The sequence below is a fragment of the Pelobates fuscus genome, chromosome 1 (genome assembly GCF_036172605.1).
Source record: "Pelobates fuscus isolate aPelFus1 chromosome 1, aPelFus1.pri, whole genome shotgun sequence".
NCBI lineage: Eukaryota > Metazoa > Chordata > Amphibia > Anura > Pelobatidae > Pelobates > Pelobates fuscus.
The window spans coordinates 159,212,287-159,227,421 of NC_086317.1; the positions used below are offsets into that span (position 1 = coordinate 159,212,287).

The 15,135-nt window shown below is 42.0% G+C and overlaps 1 protein-coding gene across 1 annotated transcript in view; it reads left to right on the forward strand.

Moving 5' to 3' along the window:
• The first annotated feature begins 2,557 nt into the window (after positions 1 to 2,557).
• Positions 2,558 to 15,135, forward strand: part of LOC134608456 (zona pellucida sperm-binding protein 3 receptor-like) — a 125,954-nt gene continuing 113,376 nt past the window's right edge. The window contains exon 1 of the mRNA XM_063451282.1: positions 2,558 to 2,622. The gene's annotated coding sequence lies outside the window, so the exon portion shown is untranslated. The remainder of the gene's footprint in view (positions 2,623 to 15,135) is intronic.

Consider the following 15,135-nt stretch of genomic DNA (forward strand, 5'->3'; position numbering starts at 1 on the left):
CATGGGGCAACCCAGAAGTGATCGTTCCAGGGGAGCGATCACCCGGTGGGCCGGCAGTGAGAGGGGGTAACGCACGATTGCATCGTTAGAGCGTCTGGAAGCGATCATGATCCTTTCCAGCGCTCTAATTAGCTGCGGACGTTTCAGGTACGTCCGCGGTCTTTAAGGAAGGTTTTTTTCGGACGTACCTGATACGTCCGCAGTCGGGAAGGGGTTAAAGACACATTGTTATAACTATTATGGCTGTGCCGCTTTATTAACTCAGAAACTCCAAATGTGGAACTTTTAGGAAAGAGTTACATTGGGACAGAAAAGAGGGACAGAGGGTCTTGGGCCCAAAATAGGAACTCCCCCGCCCCCTAAACAGGCACACTTGGGAGGTATAGAGAATGCAGGATGCAGCCCTGCTTTAAAGTGCTTTGTTAGCTTGAGAACCACTGTGCCCAACCAGCTTGGCAACATTTGAACCACCTAATCACTGCTCTACACTATACAGCCTTTTATCACAGCTTAGTGTGTCGGAGAAACCAGAGTATCTCTGCTACATTCTCGTGGTGAGCACATCTGACAGATGTTGTGTCCTAGATGTCACAAACAAGCACCCACACAGATTTTCAATAGAAATGTTCCAGAAATACATGGCTTGAAAACATAAACCGTAAATCCCATGTAAAGTCCATGTTGACTTTACAAACAACTTCAAAAGGAATGTAAGGTCTGTGTCAATCTAGGCAGACTTCCAAATACTCACAGGGTTATTAACTAATGTGAGAATTGTTTAGAATTCAAAATTAATTTCAACTTTAAGGCCAATGTAGGCCTGTGACCATCTCTTTTATTTGAAGGCTGCATAGATGTGTACAGCACAATATATTATATGTTATATACAAACATAAACTGGGATAGAGGGACTAGTAGGTCAGCAAGGAGAATCCGGTATTTTAATCTGTTAAATGACATCTTTGTGTCACAACAACTGGTACAAGCACCAACTAGAAAGGATACTTGTCTGGTAGGGATGTGCATGGGCAAAAAATTTTGTTCGGTTTGTAAATTTGGGTAAGTAAAAAAATGTCTCTGCTTCGGCAATTTGGACCAATGGCATTTGGTTCGGCACCTCCAAACTACCGTACTTCGGCAATTTGGGACTTCGGCAATTTGGGATTTTGGCGATTCGTGACTTTGACACTTCGGAACTTCGTTAGCATCCAAATGTTCGAATGCATGAAACAAATTGCACATGTCTAGAGTGGTTGTGGTAACAGTCCGGGTACTGGGAGTCCTATAGATGTGTAAGTGGTTGTGGTGGCAATCCTGGCACTGGGTGCCCTACTGATGTGTAAGTGGTTGTGGTGGCAGTCCGGGCACTAGGAGCCCTATAGATATGTAAGTGGTTGTGGTAGCAGTCCTAGCACTGAGAGCCCTAGAGATGTGTAAGTGGTTGTGGTGGCAATCCTGGCACTGGGAGCCCTACGGATGTGTAAGTGGTTGTGCTGGCAGTCAGAACTACTGAACTTCGGCACTTCGGAGCTTCGGCACTTCGGACATTCGTAAGCATTCGAATGTCCAAATTTCACTAAATTCGCCAGAATGTACATTCGTACCAAACAAATTGCACATCTATTGTCTGGATCTGGTTATAACAAGCAATGTTGATCTTTTGACCAACATTCAAAGCACTTGGGACATAGTGATCACAATATGGTGTCTTTTTAAAATAAACTCAAAAAAGCAAAACCACATGGGGTATACCAAAACATATCATTTTAAAGGGGCCAATTCCAATAAGATAGGGGCTGTTATGAGAAAGCTAAGGTGCCTTACTAATAGGAATTTACAACATGTACAAAATGTAATTTACAACAAGAACAATGTATATCGTATATGAACAGACTGATTTCTAAACATATATATTGTAGTTTAAATATATATTACTGAGAGTATTATTGCTGTGGAACTCTGCTATACACTCGAACACACCAACAATATAGACAGGATAGAAAAGAGGGACATCAAGATAAAAAAGGGACAGAGGAATTTGGGCTTGAAATATGGCCTGTCTCTTCAAAATAGGGACACTTGGGAATATAACAAGCTAACCCAATCAGACTTACACAGGAAACAGGGAGGACAATTTTGCCCTACGTTAGAGTATAGCTGAGCACACCTCTTGCGCACATCCATGTAATACTGGAATGTACAGTGATCTAGTACAGTGGTTCCCAAACTAGTTCTCCTGCATCCATAATAGTTTAGTTCATAGTGGTTTCAATATTATTATTGCAGCAGAACTTAGAAATATGTACATAATTAAAGACACAGAACTGCTGGACCCACTGTTAATACAGTCTACGATGTAATTGCACCTCCGTACAAACCCTAATATTATGCAACTTATTTTTTTAAACTAGTGTGTTTCATGACCTAGGGAACACTTTCCTATTTGTTTTGGCACTTGGAGGCTATTTACTTTAACTTCTTTAGAATTGGACAGTCAATTGACTATGTTGCAAAAGGATGGAGGGAGTGGACAACAGATTTTAAAACTATTAGCAGACAAGCTTTGGTGTCATTGACTGAGAGTGAGTGGCTGATCTATTAGCGTTCCTTCCATTGCCCGAGGTAACAACTTCATATACTTTATGTTGAATGTCAATTTTTCGAATATGTTTATTTCGCTACTGAATTTTATTTCATTTAATAATTGATACAGTAAGGTGCATTTATTAGTAATGTTTCCTGCAGTAATGATTCCTGTTGGGCTTTGCATTGTCCCTGAGAATACAGTCTGCCTTGCTACTATTTTTTTTAGATTCAGAATGCATAGATTTTGTGTAACATCAGAACGTATTGAGTCTAACTTTACAATGCATGTAGTATATCTAACTTCAGAATTATAAATCCAGTTAACCTCAGAATAAACAAAGTATGTCTAATCTCAGAATAATGAATCTAGCTAACCTCAGAATGAATAGAGTCTAATCTCAGAATAATGAATCTAGCTAACCTCAGAATGAATAGAGTCTATCTAACATCATAATGCTGAGTATACCTAACTTCAGAATGATTCATCTATCTGTCCTTAGAATGCCTAAAGTCTATCAAGCCTAAAAATGCAGTGTCAATCTAACTTTAGAATGCTTCATTTATCTAACCTCAGAATGCATAGTGTATATCTAACTTTAGAATGCTTCTTTTATCTACCCTCAGAATGCATAGTGTATATCTAACTGTAGAATGCTTAGTTTATCTAGCCTCAGAATGCATAGTGTATATCTAACTGTAGAATGCTTAGTCTATCTAACCTCACAATGCATAGTGTATATCTAACTTTAGAATGCTTAGTTTATCTAGCCTCAGAATGCATAGTGTATATCTAACTTTAGAATGCTTCATTTATCTAGCCTCACAATGCATAGTGTATATCTAACTGTAGAATGCTTAGTCTATCTAACCTCAGAATGCATAGTGTATATCTAACTTTAGAATGCTTAGTTTATCTAACCTCAGAATGCATAGTGTATATCTAACTTTAGAATGCTTAGTTTATCTAACCTCAGAATGCATAGTGTATATGTAACTTTAGAATGCTTAGTTTATCTAACCTCACAATGCATAGTGTATATCTAACTTTAGAATGCTTCTTTTATCTAACCTCAGAATGCATAGTGTATATCTAACTTTAGAATGCTTAGTCTATCTAACCTCAGGATGCATAGTGTATATCTAACTTTAGAATGCTTTGTTTATCTAACCTCAGAATGCATAGTGTATATCTAACTTTAGAATACTTAGTTTATATAGCCTCACAATGCATAGTGTATATCTAACTTTAGAATGCTTAGTTTATCTAACCTCACAATGCTTAGTGTATATCTAACTTAAGAATGCTTAGTTTTTCTACCCTCACAATGCATAGTGTATATCTAACTTTAGAATGCTTAGTCTATCTAGCCTATATCTAACATCAGAAAGCATAGTGTATATCTAACTTTAGAATGCTTAGTCTATCTAACCTCTATCTAACATCAGAATGCATAGTGTATATCTAACTTTAGAATAGTCTCTATAGTATTTAAGTATCGTAGACTAGATGCTTAGAGTACTTAGAGTACTGTCAGGGTACCTGAGGTCTCTACCTCTGGGAGAGGTAGAGACTTAGACGTCTATCCATCCGGATGGTCTGTTTCCCATGTTCCTCGCGGTCCACCCGGTCACATAAACGCCGGCCGCGAGGGAGTCACTTCCTTTTGTAGCATGACGTCCGGAGACTAATCAGGACTCGTCAGAGGCGTGTCTACCCCTCTGAGCCAGGGTATTTAACAGTGCTTCTCTCATTTGCTCATTGCCCTGTCGTGGTTCTAGCCTGCCTAGTCACACAGTGCTCTGGTATTTTCTGTTATCCCTTTGGTTCCGACCCGGCTTGTTTGACTTACTCTGTTTACCTCTGTTATCCTTGACCCGGCTTGTTCCTCGCTTACCTGTCCTCTCGTTCCCTCGACCTCGGCTTGTCTCTGACCATTCTCTATATTCTCTGTACGTTAGTCCGGCCATTCTAAGGTCCGGTATACGTATCCTGTCCTGTTTGTACTCTGCGTGTTGGATCCCTGTCCCGATCCTGACATTACGACAGGGCCAATGGATCCTGCAAGTACAAACCGTCAGCTTGGTCTCTCTGATCCTAGGTTCGAAGCCATGGAACACAGAATGGATCAAATGGCCCTAGCGCTACAGGCGTTATTATCTCGTGCCAATAATCCACCAGAGGAGACACGTACTACTTCTATCTCCCCTGTAAGTTCTGGCCTAGAGGTAGCCACGGTAGGTGCCTCCTCCCGCATTACCCCACCAGTACGTTATGGTGGTTCACCTGAGAAGTGTCGTGGTTTTTTAAACCAGATTAGTATCCACTTTGAATTGCAACCCCGTTCCTATCCTACAGATAGGGCAAAGGTTGGATTTATTATCACCTTACTCATTGAGAAAGCTCTGAGATGGGCCAACCCACTATGGGAGAACGATAACCCGTTAGTATATAATTATAATGCCTTTGTAGCTGCCTTTAGAAGAACTTTTGACCCCCCTGGTAGAAAGGTCAATGCAGCCAGATTACTGTTGCGCCTGAGACAGGAGAACCGAACACTTGTGGATTATGCACTAGAGTTCAGGTCTCTGGCGTCAGAAGTTAAGTGGAATGAGCAGGCTTATATAGATGTATTTTTGAACGGGCTATCAGACGTAATCCTTGATGAGGTTGCTACTAGAGAACTCCCTGAAAATTTGGAGGATTTAATTTCGTTCATTTCTCGTATTGATGAGCGTTTAAGAGAGAGACAAAACACTCGAGAGAGGAACCTTAGACCTTCCTTTAAATTAGCTCCCGCATTTCAAAGTCCTGATTCCACTACCTCACTGTTTCCTGAACCTATGCAGATAGGCAATACTCGCCTCTCAGAAGAAGAGAGACAGTACAGGAGAAGAGAGGGATTATGCATGTATTGTGGAGTCAGAGGTCACTTACGCCTGAATTGTCCTAATCGCTCGGGAAACGCTCGCACCTAAGTTTCTCTAGAGGACAGGCCTTGGGTGTTTCTATTTTGTCCTCTACTCATAATTATAAAGATCACAGGCTTCTGCTACCAGTTTCTTTAACTTGGGAGAAGGGAGTACTAAAGACTATGGCTTTGATAGATTCCGGAGCTGCTGAGAATTTTATCGACCAAGCCTTTGCTACTAAACACACTATCCCATCCCAGTTAAGGGATACACCCTTGGCCGTTGAGGCCATAGATGGTAGACCTTTACTTGAGCCTGTTATCTCCCGTGAGACCATACCCGTTAACTTAACTGTTGGTATCTTACACGAGGAGGAGTTATCACTTATGCTCATTTCGTCCCCTTCTGTCCCCATAGTCCTGGGGTATCCTTGGTTAAAAAGACATAACCCTATTATCGATTGGGAGTTAGGGGAGATACTCTCATGGGGCCAGGGCTGCCAGGAGAGGTGTTTACGCAGGGTTTCTCCATTGGCTGTAATAAACACACCAGGTACTTACACTCAGTCTACAGAGAGACAGATACCGTCTCTCTACCAGGACTTACAAGCAGTATTCGACAAGAAGAAGGCTGATACCTTACCTCCACACAGGTCATTTGATTGTAAAATTAAGCTTCTACCTGGTACTATGCCTCCGAGGGGCAATGTATATCCTCTATCCACTCAAGAGAACTCAGTTCTAGAGGAATATATTCGTGAGAATCTAGAAAAAGGATTCATTAGGAGATCCTCTTCTCCCGCCGGGGCTGGTTTTTTTTTCGTTAAAAAGAAGGATGGCACGCTGAGACCTTGTATTGATTACCGAGGTTTGAATAAGATAACCATCAGAAATGCCTATCCGATTCCTTTGATTACCGAGCTGTTTGATCGTTTAAAGGGCTCTAAAATTTTCACCAAGTTAGATCTCAGAGGGGCGTATAACTTGGTGAGAATCCAGCATGGACACGAGTGGATGACAGCGTTCAATACCCGTTATGGTCACTATGAATACACGGTTATGCCATTTGGTCTTTGTAATGCTCCGGCAGTATTTCAGGATTTGATTAATGAAGTTCTTAGGGAGTTTCAACATGATTGTGTTATTGTATACCTGGATGACATACTTATACACTCTAGGGACATTGAGTCCCACCACAGACAAGTCAGAAAGGTATTGCACAAACTTCTGCAACATGGCTTATACTGTAAATTGGAGAAATGCAGTTTTGACCAGTCTCAGATAAACTTTCTTGGTTACGTGATTTCTGGGGAAGGCTTTAAGATGGATCCTGACAAACTCCAATCTATTTTAGATTGGCCATTGCCTAAGGGACTCAAGGCGATTCAGAGGTTTATTGGTTTCTCTAATTATTATAGGCGCTTTATTAAGGGATACTCTTCTATTAGTGCGCCTATTACCAATATGACCAAACAAGGGGCTGATACTAAGACCTGGTCTACTGAGGCCCTTGTTGCTTTCAAGACTCTCAAGGAACTTTTTGCTTCTGCCCCAATTTTAGTCCATCCTGATACGACTCTGCCGTTCCTACTCGAGGTCGATGCCTCTGAGACGGGAGTAGGTGCTGTTCTGTCACAAAGGTTAGGGGTGGACAAACCGTTACATCCTTGTGGTTTTTTCTCTAAGAAACTATTTGGTCCTGAAAGCAGATATGACATCGGTGACAGGGAACTGTTAGCGGTCATTATGGCCCTAAAGGAGTGGAGACATTTATTAGAAGGGACCTTACATCCTGTTACGATTCTAACGGACCACAAGAACTTGTCCTATATTGGGGAGGCTAAGCGCCTATCCGCCAGGCAAGCTCGTTGGTCCTTATTCCTGACTCACTTCAATTATGTGCTTACTTATAGACCTGGTTCTAAGAACTCTAAAGCCGATGCTTTATCTCGCCAATATGAACCGTCCACTATAGCTGAGCCAGTTCTTTCCTCGATAGTTCCTAAATGTAATATCATCGCTAACACGAATCTCAGGATTCATTCTCCGTTGCTTGCTGAGATCATGAAGTTACAACATCTAGCTCCTAAACAGACTCCTGGGGATAGACACTTCGTTCCCCCTGCTCTCCAACTGGAGGTGTTAAGGTGTTTCCACAACAGCAAGGTAGCTGGGCATCCTGGCATTCGCAAGACGTATGCTTTAATCTCCAAAGATTTCTGGTGGCCTGCTTTACGTAAGGATGTTAAGGATTTCATCGGTACGTGTGAGGTCTGTACTAAGACTAAGCAACCTCATACACTCCCATGTGGATTTCTGCATCCCTTAGAGGTTCCAGAGAAACCATGGTCCTGTTTAGCTATGGACTTCATTGTCGATTTACCTATCTCTAAAAAACAGACTGTTATCCTCACCGTGGTTGACAGATTCACCAAGATGGCTCACTTCGTTCCTCTGCCTAAACTCCCGTCTTCCCCCGAATTGGCAGAGATATTCGCAAGGGAGATTTTTCGTTTACATGGGATACCCTCCCAAATTGTGTCTGACAGAGGTTCCCAATTTGTTTCCCGTTTTTGGAGGTCCTTCTGCTCTCAACTGGGTATCAAATTGAATTTCTCTTCTGCCTATCATCCTCAGTCTAACGGAGCTGCTGAACGCACCAACCAAAAGATTGAACAATATTTACGTTGTTTTGTTTCTGAACACCAGGACGATTGGGTTGGTTTGATTCCTTGGGCGGAGTTTGCACACAACAATCTCGTTTGTGATTCTACTCATTCAAGCCCCTTCTTCATGAATTATGGCTTTCATCCATCTATTCTTCCCTCGGCTTCTCCTTCCCAAGGGTTACCGTCGGTTGATGTTCATGTTGCCAATTTGAGGAAGTTGTGGGATCAGACTCGACAAATTCTTCTGCACAATTCTATGCTGGTTAAGAAACACGCTGATAAATGTAGAAGGGCGGCTCCGGTGTTTGTTCCAGGTGATAGAGTATGGTTGAGTACAAGAAACATTCGTTTAAAAGTGCCTTCCATGAAGTTCGCTCCTCGTTATATTGGACCTTACAGGGTGCTGACTCGAATTAACCCAGTTGCGTATCGTCTAGCTCTTCCATCTGCCTTACGCATCCCTAACTCATTTCATGTTTCATTGCTGAAACCACTAGTCTGTAACAGATTTTCTTCCACGGTCTCCTCCCCTCGCCCTGTTCAGGTGGAGGGTCAGGAGGAGTATGAGGTTAACGCTATCATCGATTCTCGAATCTCCCGGGGGAGAGTACAATATCTGGTCGATTGGAAGGGATATGGTCCTGAGGAGAGGAGTTGGGTGCCTCAAGAGGCTGTTCATGCTCCTCGTCTCCGCAGGGCGTTTCACTTCCGCTTCCCATCTCGTCCCGGTTCATTCCGCCCGGTGGGCGTATCTGAGAGGGGGGGTACTGTCAGGGTACCTGAGGTCTCTACCTCTGGGAGAGGTAGAGACTTAGACGTCTATCCATCCGGACGGTCTGTTTCCCATGTTCCTCGCGGTCCACCCGGTCACATAAACGCCGGCCGCGAGGGAGTCACTTCCTTTTGTAGCATGACGTCCGGAAGTCGACGTCATGACGCCAACCTGGAACGACCTGTCACTCAATTGTTTGGAGACTAATCAGGACTCGTCGGAGGCGTGTCTACCCCTCTGAGCCAGGGTATTTAACAGTGCTTCTCTCATTTGCTCATTGCCCTGTCGTGGTTCTAGCTTGCCTAGTCACACAGTGCTCTGGTATTTTCTGTTATCCCTTTGGTTCCGACCCGGCTTGTTTGACTTACTCTGTTTACCTCTGTTATCCTTGACCCGGCTTGTTCCTCGCTTACCTGTCCTCTCGTTCCCTCGACCTCGGCTTGTCTCTGACCATTCTCTATATTCTCTGTACGTTAGTCCGGCCATTCTAAGGTCCGGTATACGTATCCTGTCCTGTTTGTACTCTGCGTGTTGGATCCCTGTCCCGATCCTGACAAGTACTTAAGTTAGCCATATGACCTATTATGCATTGTATAGTGTAGGCTAGGCAGTCCAGTGCCCACCATCTTTTTTTAAAGTGCTCAGTCACTCTGTAGCTGACACCTGAGACACTCATGGTGTCACTAGTTAAAAACTTGTGAAGCTGTGCACTGCAGAGCAAGCTCACAGTGCACAGTGTTAACACGGTTAAGAGCAGCAGGATACTGGTAGACTCTTTATTGTCCCTGCAGCTGTCAATATGATCTATCTGCAGTGGTAATAACGAATAAGAAGCAGCTAACATGTTTCATAGCACAAATTATCATACAAAAAAGTCCTCCACAGTGGGAGGGAGAGTACTTGAAAGGAATCCCTAACATTAAAAAAGTCTTTATTATTATTTATATACGATTTAAAATATTACCATGTGTATATGTGAACATCCACAATTATTCTCTCCACAAGATACAGAGGGAACCCACCTAAATATCCCAGTACACAATAGACATTGATCTTTATTGCTATACTTGTATGGTGAAGAAAATTCCACATTTACAACATATAACTTGGTGAATCAAATCTAAAGTAAAGAAAAAAACAAATTATGGGATAAGTTATCCCATAAAAAAAGGTATTTATCTCAATTGAAACAGGAGGGAGACTATGATTATCTGGACAGGTGATGCCCCTGGGGGAACGGGAGAAAAAGTTGTTACTATGTGTGTAACAATGATACACTATGTCTGTAAAAACATCCCAAAGATCCCCCCCCTCTTATTTCTATTTAGGACCCCCACCCGCCGCTCAGGGGTGGAGGCCAGGGGGGAGGACATTAGGTCCCCCCCCTTATTTTACTGTAGGGACCCCACCCACCGCTCAGGGGTGGGGGCCAGGGGGGAGGACATTAGGTCCCCCCCCTTATTAGTATTTAGGGCCCCCACCCACCGCTCAGGGGTGGCGGCCAGGGGGAGGATATTAGGCCCCCCTTATTCTGATTTAGGGCCCCCACCCGTCGCTGAGGGGTGGGGGCCAGGGGGGAGGACAATACATCCCCCCCATCATTTTACGTTAGGGCCCCCACCCACCACTCAGGGGTGGGAGCCGGGGGGGTGCTATTTTTTTTTTTTTAAACAGTGAGCGTCCACAGGCTGCTCACTGTTTACTAGACATGCCCCTACTCGCGGTATAGCTAGTAGGGGCAAAATTTTACTAATACTAAGAAATTTTTACTTAGTATTAGTAAATTTGTCTGAAAGACCAATTTAGGTCTTTCAGCCTTTTGGTAGATAACTCCCTAATACCGTGGGAATTAGGGAGTTATCTACCAAGCGGCTGCAAGAGAAGTCCCGAGGTGCCGAAGTCCCGAAATGTCGAGGTGCCGAAATTCCGAAATGTCGAAGTGCCGAAGTTGCCGAATTTCCGAAGTTTCGAAGTGCTGAAGTGCCGAAGTTCCGAAGTTGCCGAATTTCCAAAGTGTCGAAGTGCCGAAGTTCTGAAGTGCTGAAGTGCCGAAGTTCCGAAGTCTTGAATTGCCGAAGTCCCGAATAGCGAAAATCCCGAACCAAACCAAAAATTTTCCCCATGCACATGCCTAATGCTTGTGCCTGAGAAGAAATGGGGAACTTGAAAAAGAGGATGTTGGAGGAGGAAAAGAGTTAGATATAGGATAAAGGGGGATTATGCAAGTGAAAGGGATGAAGTAAGTATGACTAAGGAGAAAGGGTCTACTATAAATATGGGGTCAGAATAAGGAAATGAGGATTTGTTAAGGGAAAGTAGCGTCTAAGAAGAGATGGGATTGGGGTAAGCAAATGTATTTATTTATAAAATATTTTACCAGGAAGGATAAATGGAGATTAGGTGTGTGATGTAATTACACTGACTTGTCCTTAAAGGAACATTAAAGCATTATGAATACAAAAGTATATTCATAATGCTATAGTGTCCCGCTGCCTATTTCTGTAGGACCCTTTTTACACTTACCTCTTTCCAGCACCAAGATCCCTGAGTGCTGGATCGGTCTCCTTCTCCAGCAACGTCACACCAACAGGGTAACCTAAGGTGCATGCAGGGTGAGCACCCCACACGCATTAGAGCTTCCCCATTGGAAAGCATTGGATCAATGCTTTCCTATGGGGATTTTCAAGACGTTCGATGGCCTCATGCAAAGTTTCCTTTAGAATCCAGGAAACTAATTATGTCATGATGTATAATCTTAGATAGAAACATCATTATATTACACTTACTTAAAATAGCATTTGCACAAATTCATATCATGTTGCAACTTAGGTAATTAAAATGTAGAAAAGAGCAACTGCCTGTACAAACATCAAGTTTGTTATACACACACATTGTTTACAATTAAGTTTGTTGTCCCAATGAAAAAGACAATAGTTATCACAGCACACCCAGTAGGAATTCCTAGAGATAATTTGATAAACCTAGATAAAAGTGCTGAACACAATGGATGGGAAAAGCCTGAAGGGAAACACCTACCTCACACAGAGAGGGGATATTGAACCAGACAGGCAACCATCTTTTGCTGAGACAACGTAACGGATGCATTCATACTGAGGTAATTTATCTAGCTATCCTTCAGAGTGTCCAGTGTGCTTGAAAGGGGACCAAAGATATTATTGTTTCTCCTGAAGCATTCAAGTTGATTGCACATGGTGACTATGATAATCAGTGTATTTTGTTTTGTTTTTTGTTTATACAAAATGCAAGAACTTGTTGGCTCAAGCAATGTCTCTATATTGTCTTCTCCCACCAATCGATCCACTGAAAAAAAAAGTGGAAAAAAATAAGCTTTAAAGTAGTTTATATTTTCATGTATTAGCATATTGGTATGTTAACTTGTTTTAGAAAGAAAACAGATAATTGGCAGATAATTTTAGAATTCTAGAAATGCAGCCCTCAGCTCATTTTAAAATTTCACTTCACTTTTCTTCTTTAACTGTCCAAACAAACATTAAAACAAGTGTTCTCAAACCGATACTTCCCTTAATTGGAAAAACTTGGCTGAATAGTTGCAGTTTAAGGTGTTGCAAGTGTTGCATTATGCTTACTAAGTACAAGATATAAATACAGAAAAATTATGAACATTATCCTGACACAGATATTTTTAAAATCACAACACATATACAGCATTAAATTTAAAAGCAGTTAACCTTCTACTTCTCAAAAGCAATTAGATAGATCGATTCTGTAAAAAGGCAGTGTTTACATTGAGCTGTAAGACTGGCTGCAATATTTGCAGGGCTGACGTTTGGCAACCTCACGGATAGCATGATGATGCTGAATGTTCCCCATAGAGATGCATTTAATGTTGTTAAGGTCAGAATTGCATTCCGACTTTAAGGCCCCTAAGGCAGAGTAGGCACCTGCTTACCTGGACTGCAGGTGCCTACTCTGCTGAAGTATACAATGTCCAGGAGAGAGAGAATGGAGGCAGGCAGCCAGGAATCGCTCATGTTCCTGCTCTCTCTCATTGTCCCCTCGTGCAATGTGCTGTGATGACAGGATGTGATGTCACTCCGGCCTTTGCAACACTAAATGGCGCTCGAGGAAGGGCATAAAGATTAGAGCAGTCACTGGATCCCAGGGAGAGGACTTTCAGCAGCTGGATGGGCCTAGAAAAACTGCCCAAAAAAAAACAGCATAACAAATAAAATAAATTTTTGACTGTGTGTAAGAGAATGTGTTTATATGTGAGTGTGTCAGTATCAGTGAGTCTGTGTGTCTGTCAATGAGTGTGTTTCAAATCAGTCTAAATGCGCGTGCCAGTGAGTGTATGTCAGTGTTTGTTTGGAGGTGAGAATGTGCATGCCTAGCAGTGAAAGTGTATGTTGCTTAAACAGTGTATGTGCCATGTCTAAATTCCCTTTAAAATTCAGTGGATTATCACATCAAATTCCATTTTAAATCGCACACAGAGGGGACTGCAGCATACAGAAAATATTTGCTAAATTCGGAATATCAATAAATGTAAGTAATTAAAAATATTGTTTGCAGGACAGTAAGCTAGGGGCTGAGTTATATAGTTCTTAAAGATCTCACTAGTATTTGTTTTGTTTTTTTACTTTAAATGTTTTGCTTGGCACACTGAGTAAATTAGATTAATCCATACACTGCTGTAACCTCTCACCCTCCAGCTGTTAGGTATGTTGGTAGGAAGGGATCTGACATTCTAGCAACACTGCCATTCAGTCATTAAAAGAGGACAGTCAGTGTATATATATATGTATTTGTGGTCAGGGACAATAAGCAGAGTTATGTTAGTGGTGCACAAGTCGGTTGTGGTGTGCCAAAACCGACATTCATGTAGGCCTGTAAAAAGAGGGCAAAAAGTTAAAAGTTTAACACATTAATACGTGTCTACATTACGCCATCAACACTTTACATTTTATCAGCATTTATAACATACCAATTAGATGTCAAGAAAAAGAAAAACAAGCAGATATACAATGCAGGAATAAAATTACTCCATATTCAAATTATGTTAAAATGTGGTCATTCTAGGTAATCATTATTTGGGCATAACATTTCTTTATTTTACAGGTTCTAGGCTATTGTGCTATTCTGTTATAATTTAGCACAAAAGGAGTTGCAACTTGCCCTGAGTGCCAGAGACTTGCTGGCACTATTCATAAATTATTTATTATATTCTGTGCAGATACGTGCATGAGGGACCTAACGGAAATCAGTCCTAGAGAGACTGATGGAACTTAATAGATTTGAGGCCTTGTATTTTTATGCCCAAAGATATAAATAAGTAACTCATGATACCAAAACTGGACTTACTTGTGACCCATTGGCACCACATGAGTGCCCTATGAAGAAGGGGCACAAGAATGTAATCTTGCAACTCAAGCAGCATTTGTTCTCCACTCGAGAGTTGCCATGGCAACATTCCATGTGGCACGTAATGCATGCTGGGAGCATTGCCATGGCAGCCTATGGCAGCGCTCTCCAGGCTTGCGAGAGGAGCTGATGCTGCTCTAGGTGAAAGATTACACTCCCTTTGCATTGTGTAAGCCAGCATGGGCCCGGACCTGCATATATATATATATATATATATATATATATATATATATATATATATTGATATTCGCTATATGTATATGCAGATAGGTGGCCGGGCCCTTACAGTTGATTTCTTAGTGTACAGTGTTGGCAAAATGCCGCCCCTGTCACAGTGGCGCCTGGAGCCATGGCCCCACAGGGACCTATGGACGGGACGGCCCTGCTTAAGCTCCACACTTCGCCAAATATAGGAAAAATGCACAATGGCTTTGTCTCATGTTTAAAGAGAAATTGATAAGAAATTGATCCCCTGATGGCAGCCCTGCTGATGCATCAAGAAGTAGTGAAGTTAGTAAGTGCATTTTTTGATAAATGACCATAGCACTGTGCTTCCTAGTAAAAACTCTTACACTCTAACTTTGAGAAAACACAAGAAATTGTGTACAAAACAATAAAAAATGTATGATACATAAAATCCAATATTCCACAGATCAATTTAGGATATAATCTTAAAAGATAAATACTCGAGTATAAGCCGACCCGAATATAAGCCGAGGCCCCTAATTTTACCACAAAAATCTGGGAAAACTTATTGACTCGAGTATAAGACTAGGGTGGGAAATGCAGCAGCTAC